Here is a 6,568-nt window from a genome sequence, read left to right as displayed (position 1 = left end):
CCATTTTCAACCATTTGTGTCTCTGTAGCACTACAGCAAGTGAGCTTACTCACTTTTTTTTAACCGTGTACATTTAGTTTTAATGGTTCAGCTCTTCTTCAGTTATCAATAGGGAGCCTTGTTACCATGGTGACAGACAGATGGATTAATGCGATGTTTAGCAAGATACAGTAGTGCCAAATTTTGATATATACAGTAAGCACTAATGTACTGCCTACACAAGAGGGCATGCATGCAGAAAATCTCAGGGACAGTCTTCCATATGCACACAGAGTGCCTTGACACAAAATTCCCGTTATCTTCTGACAGAAAGTGGCCATCTATCTCGTACTTTATGCCCTTCAAAAATACCCTGTTGGAGTCATGGACAGTTGCTCTAGAAACTTAAAACGAAGGTCTAATCAGGCCTGTTGGAAAGGGCTGCTGTCAACACCTCACGTGTCAGCTACACGTATTAGGCCATGAAGCTACCTGTCATCTTAGAATGATTATCTATAATCCACCTCTTGAAATGCAGTCTGACACCTTCAGCCGAGACCTTTACATTTGCCTGTTTACTTTATTCATTGCAGGTCTCACTAATACGAAAGAGATGCGAGGTATACAAAAATCATTGGATTTTTACAGAGCCCAGACAGATTGCATGTCGAGTAATTCTTCTTAAAACTTTCACACTTCCTTCTCTTTCAAACCTTAATGACCTGCACCTTCCTTGCCCATCTCACTCCCTTCCCTAGAGCTGCTAATGAGCTTTTCTGTTTTCAAAGTATTAGCTTAATGGTTTATGTCTTGCAAAAATCCTTAGATGGAGATGAAATTAATAGAGGAAGAAAACGTGTGACAATTACGCTATGAATCCCTGTCATTTAGACGGTGAATCCCCCATGCTCATAGAACTAAGACATTATGCTAGTTGCATAATTTTATTTTTGTATTTTATTTTATTTTATTTTATTCTCTGTGCAACATTTGAATCATTCTATCATTGCCAAACATCTTCACTGCAGAAACCTACGATAAGCTGCTAAATTGACTGAAAAGTCAGTATTTTTAAAAGACAATTTGACCTGCCAACTGAAATTCTGGCACAAACTTGGTGCTCTTAGAAATATTCTAGATGTGAAATCAGAAGTACTTTATCCAGATCACACTATTAATTTATTTTATAAGAATAATTTAATTAGAAATGTTTTCCATCCATCTACACAAAGTGATAATTATCATTCATCAGGAGCCTAATATTCAGCTCTCCTTCCAGGCCTTTTTTAATTGTAATATTAAACGGTAGCAATTAAGCTCTGTGAATGACCGCGAAAAGGGCCTTTGGATATAATTGCACTGAAGTCGATTAGGAAAAGTATACAACTCGTATTCATGCCAATTAATTTTACGGTTGGATTTCTCAGCAGGTGATGTACTATTATACGAGTCAAGTTTATACTGGCCACCTCCCCATGATAAATGAAACACTCGTCCAGCTTCTTCCCTCTGCCAGGTGCTCTGCAGCACGTGCCGCTGCTGAGGGCCCCCAAACCGGTGTCACTGGCCGCATGAGGACAGCCAGTGGCATGGGGCGGGCGCAGCAGCCCTCCCACAGGCCCACACAGCAGCCTCTGAACGCGGCATCTGAGGGGCTTCTGCTGCCCAGTGGTGGCCCACGCCAGCAGCACGGCCCTCCCGCCCTGCAGCCACCGTGGCGTGGGGTGTCGCATCAGAGCCAGGTGCAAGCGAACCAGGCTTGAAGTTACCCTTGCCCACAAACTAATTTGTGGGGGAGTCTATCCAGATGTCCAGGTCCTGGTCCAACCTCCTCCCCAAAGCAGGCTCAGCTGTGAGCTCAGAGCAGCTCACTCAGGGCTTTATCCTCATGAAATCTTCCTTGAAAGGAAAGTGCACAGCCTCTCCAGGCAGTCTGGTCTGAGCCGGACTGTCCTTGTGGGGACCCCTTCGAGCTACCAACGAAGCCATCCCCAGAGCCCACAGCAGGAAACACACAGGGTGCACAACTCTACCTATTGGGCTGTCACCAAGAGGCCTCCTCTGTCCTGCCAACCTTAATTTTGCAAGTTTCCAGTTCTGGCCGCGTGGGCCAGGAGCAGGTTTTCTCTGTAGAAAATCCTGCTTCCAGGCTGCCACCAGGCAGACCTGGTCAGCTGGTCAATCTAAATGGTGGTGCAGGTTGCAGCATCCAGGCAGAGTGGCTGAGCTTCAAGTACCAGGCCATGCCCTAATGACACTGTGGAAATAATAATTAATTTTTGCTGTTTCTTTTTTTGAATTTAGTAAGAAATACATTTTTTTCTGGACCGTGTTAAAGGTTTTTCTAATACGGTCCAGCAAAGTAACTATTAAAAGTTTATAGAGTACTATTCTATAATGAAATATATACTGAGACCATTAAAGACATGGTACCCATTGAAATTAAAGAACAGCTCATAAACATATTTGCTAGGTCTCTAAAGACAGCAGTAACACCACGGGAATTGGGAAGGGATCTATGATTTGCATCTCTAGTTAATGTGGGCAGAGCCAAAGAGATATGGGAATATTTTACTTGCCAAAAGAGAATATTGTAAACACTGAGCAGCTAATAAAACATATAATTTAGTAAAGGATAAGAATAGAAAACAAGTAGATATATCCAAGAAGAGCCTCCGTAAGTGTTCTCATCTCTGCAGCCCCATGTAAATGCCATCCAAGGCATATGACAGTCTTGATATGTGTTATCAACAGCTCTGAAATTTGTAGTGCGCCTCTGACCAGCCATAATGTCATCATCCATGAGTGCTAATTTGGGATTTATAACTGAAACTCTGACCATACTGCCAATGGGACTTTTGCCATTTACTGAAATGCGGCCAGGCTCTGGCCATAAACAGCAACGCCGCTGTGGTGTCAGTGCAGCACGCCGGCACATTCAGTCTCGTCCGAAGTTACGCCTGACATCCCCTGCTGAATAACCAAATGTAAAAGTGAAATTAAAAAAGAAGCATTTCATATTCTGCAGAAGTAAGCTGCAGCTTAGAAAGGCAGCTCTGGGCCTGGGGGAGGTGACCGGGAATCTGGAGATCCGGCCTCTCAGCTCCTGCTTTTGCCGGAGAACTACAGCAGAACTTTGTGCAAACTGATTAATTTCCTCATCTTCTCCAAATGGAAAAATGCCCCTCCCATAAATGTGTGAAGCTAGCTCAACCCACAGTTTTAAAGTGTCTTTTGATTCTCTGATGCAAGGCTCTTCTTATAATTGTTCTTACATTTGAGAAACGAGCACTGATTTTGTCAGTATTTCTGTGGTTAAAGTCTATAAATCGTTATTCAGTGACCAGACTTTTGCTGCGATATGAGACAAGAGACCTGAGGACCTACTCTTAACATGGGAATTTCAGCCACCAGATTTTTAAGATATGCACAACAGTAACCAGCTTACTGTAAAAACAGAGGTTTCTGCAGAACCCCAATCATAGCTGCAGAACGCTTTCATTTCTTGTGCATTCGATCAGAAAATTGTTCGGAAATACGTAACCGGTTTCTTCATGCCCCGGCCTGTACACAGCGCTGAGGCTGCACGGTGCTTTCAGGAATATCAAAGCTTCCACAAATACAGGAAATGAGCCCAGCGAGTCAGGCAGAGTAAAGCTCAGCTCTCCCGAGAGCCGGAGAGTAGCTCCACTGCTGCATTTTCTCTCTTTCCAAAACCAGTGTTTGGCTCTTTCCCAAATTCTTTTACATAATCCCGTTCTGTTACTGAACATGTCAGTTTAACCAGTATTCAGATCAACCTCCTCTATGTTTTGAATTGGATTTTCAAACGCCAAGCAGGATTCTGTGCCTGAGCTGCCAATTTTTTTTGCAGTGGTGTTCAAGACTTTTGGATATATAAAATCAGACAGATAATTTAGTGAATGTATCAGATTACTGCATTTATTATGTCCCAGCCAGCTTATAAACTAGCTCCTTCTCCTCTGAAGAGGAGAAATTGCAAGCTTGGTCCTCAAGCGAAACTTGCCTTCAGCGGAGGTGGCCAGGTATCCCTGTGCAGTCCTGCACAGAAGAGGAAGTGGAGCAGGAGAAACACAGGCCAGGACAGCAATATTTTGCAGCATTATGTTAAGAAGTTTGCACACCGTGCTTTTATTTCTTGATAGAGCTGTTTATTGGCAGGAACACCATGCATTCACAAAGATTACAAAAATCTCTTAGGGAATATATTTATGCAAACTTGTTTCTTTTGTATTTTTCTTACATTTGTTAACAGTTTTTCATTAAAACCCAGGGGTCGATGTAGAAATCCCACCCATAAGTTCAGAATCACAGGTGGACACCTACACACACTGTGAAGCTGAAAACTTTGGTTGCCTCTCACGGTCACCAAATTTTTTGTAATGAAACAGGAAGACCACAGAAGGAAGCTCACCATCCACAATTGCTTCTCTGCAAAACTCAGGGCACCCTGGCTGTTGCAAACCTCGACAGAAAGCGAACGTGCGCACAGTGCCTGAACCTCGTCATGCAATCGCTGTTGCTTTGTCCAAATTCAAAGCTACGAGAGCTCAGACCTGTGGTCAAATTAAACGAGTAAAAGTAATGTATTTGTCAACTCTGCTATCACCTATATAACCTACTTATTTGCATATACATGTTCATGCCCTCATTTTATAAAGATTTGGATATTTGATACTAGAATCATTAAAATCTGTCTTTCGAACAAAAATGTGTCGCTTTTAGAAAAACATAACTGAATTTTAGAAAAAGATAACTGGTTAATTCTCAGTAGCCATGTGTAGATGAGTACGCTTGCACGGGTATCGCCACAGTGTCAGAGGAGGAATAATGACAGAAAATGCAAGGCTCTTGGGTGAAGTACACATAAAGGGAGAGAAAGCATTCTATTGTATTCAATTATGTAACAAGAAGAGATTAATATTGTAACCTAAACAGATGCAATTCTGCTGAACATCTCTTCTTTGTTTTTTTAGAGGACAATTTATTTTACAACACTAAGAATTTTAAGTTATTCAGTAAGACAGAGTGGATTTCATGGGGTTTATGCCCTACTTTAAGTCTCTGTGAATGATTAACAGAGACAGATCTTATCTGACGCTCTTAAAAGACAGATTCCTGGCATTGCTCAAACCAGGATTAAATAACACCGTTATACCTTTTCTCTTCTCCTAGCTCTGGAGAAGATTTGAAAGAAAGTGATGTCTTGATTGATGTGAACTCAAAAAACTATCCTGAGAGGAAAATCTAGGATTTTATCATCAAAGACACAAAAAATAGGTTATTATCTCTCACAGTTTGAGGATTCTTCTAGCAGATGCAATGGTGATCTTGACACAATTTACAATCAAAACGGCACGCATGCTACTGTTTCAGTTTTATGCATACCAATACATTTAAATACTTTGTATAATCAGATACACTTCAGCATGAAGATAAAATAAAAAGTAATTTCCTCTTTTGTCACTGTGCATTTTTTCTAAGACCACCTTTTCTAAGCCTTTCCAGGAGGTTTTATTATTATTTGTGGCAAAGTCTAACACTATTCCAAAACACACACGGGATTTTGGGGTGCTTTTTCCAAAGGAGGGAAGAAGACTAGGAGTCATTTAGGTGCTGTCCAGATTAGCAAAATGGAGTTAGTGATGATGGGTCAGCTATAGAGCAGAGATAATGCCTACTTTTTTTGCAGTAACTGCTTCTTAACGATGCAAAATTTTGTTTAACTGACACAGTAAACGGACTATTAGGAAACGGCTTTGGATTGGTTTTCAGAAGTACCGTGAACAGGAAGTTTCCCAAAATACCAAATTTTTGCCTAGCAACCCAAGCCGCTATAATTAGACCCTTAGATACAGACTATAAATGATGATGAAAAGATACAAAGAAGGAAGCTGGGGAATGAACACTTGTTTTGGATTTATTTACATTCTTTGCTTGCTGTTAAAAGTACTGACTGCTATAAATATACTTTACCTGCCTGTACTGCATCCTGGTAAGTCCGTATGCCGTTTGATAAAGGAACACAATCAACAGAGTGATAGATAACTGTACAGCAATTTATGTCCATCAGCAACAGCAACTGAGAATTACTGTGGCACAGACATGAAAGAAAACAGAAACGTATGCTTCTCGTAGCGTTACTTTATGATTCCATTCAGACAGAATTTGGACGTATATGAAGAACTATTTACGTAACTTGGGAGAACGAGAATTTTGAACAAAAATAGAACTTCAGAGCAACACCATTCATCAAGACGTAGCTTAGTAAGATTCACTGGAAGTAAGAATTTCTCCCAGTTTCATTTAGTAAAGCCCCTGACGTTATCTGTCCCACAGACTTAAACAAAACCCCCCTTATGAGCCTGCTACAAAGGACTTGATTTAAAAGAGGCCTTGCCAACTCTTGCCAGTTTTCCCTCTGTGCGGTCTGGGCTCTCGGGAGCACTGCACGGGCCCCCAAGGACAGGCGGCTACGGGGGGGGGCGGCTGCCAGCGGCACACGAAGACCACAGCGGCGGGGGAAAAGCCCGCAGCGCTCAGGGCCGTGCTCCCCCGGGCACGCCCG

Source organism: Nipponia nippon, unplaced genomic scaffold (genome assembly GCF_047370975.1).
Source record: "Nipponia nippon isolate SJK-2023a ecotype South Korea unplaced genomic scaffold, ASM4737097v1 scaffold_4, whole genome shotgun sequence".
In the NCBI taxonomy this organism is placed as follows: domain Eukaryota; kingdom Metazoa; phylum Chordata; class Aves; order Pelecaniformes; family Threskiornithidae; genus Nipponia; species Nipponia nippon.
Note: the sequence above shows the minus strand (reverse complement) of the source record.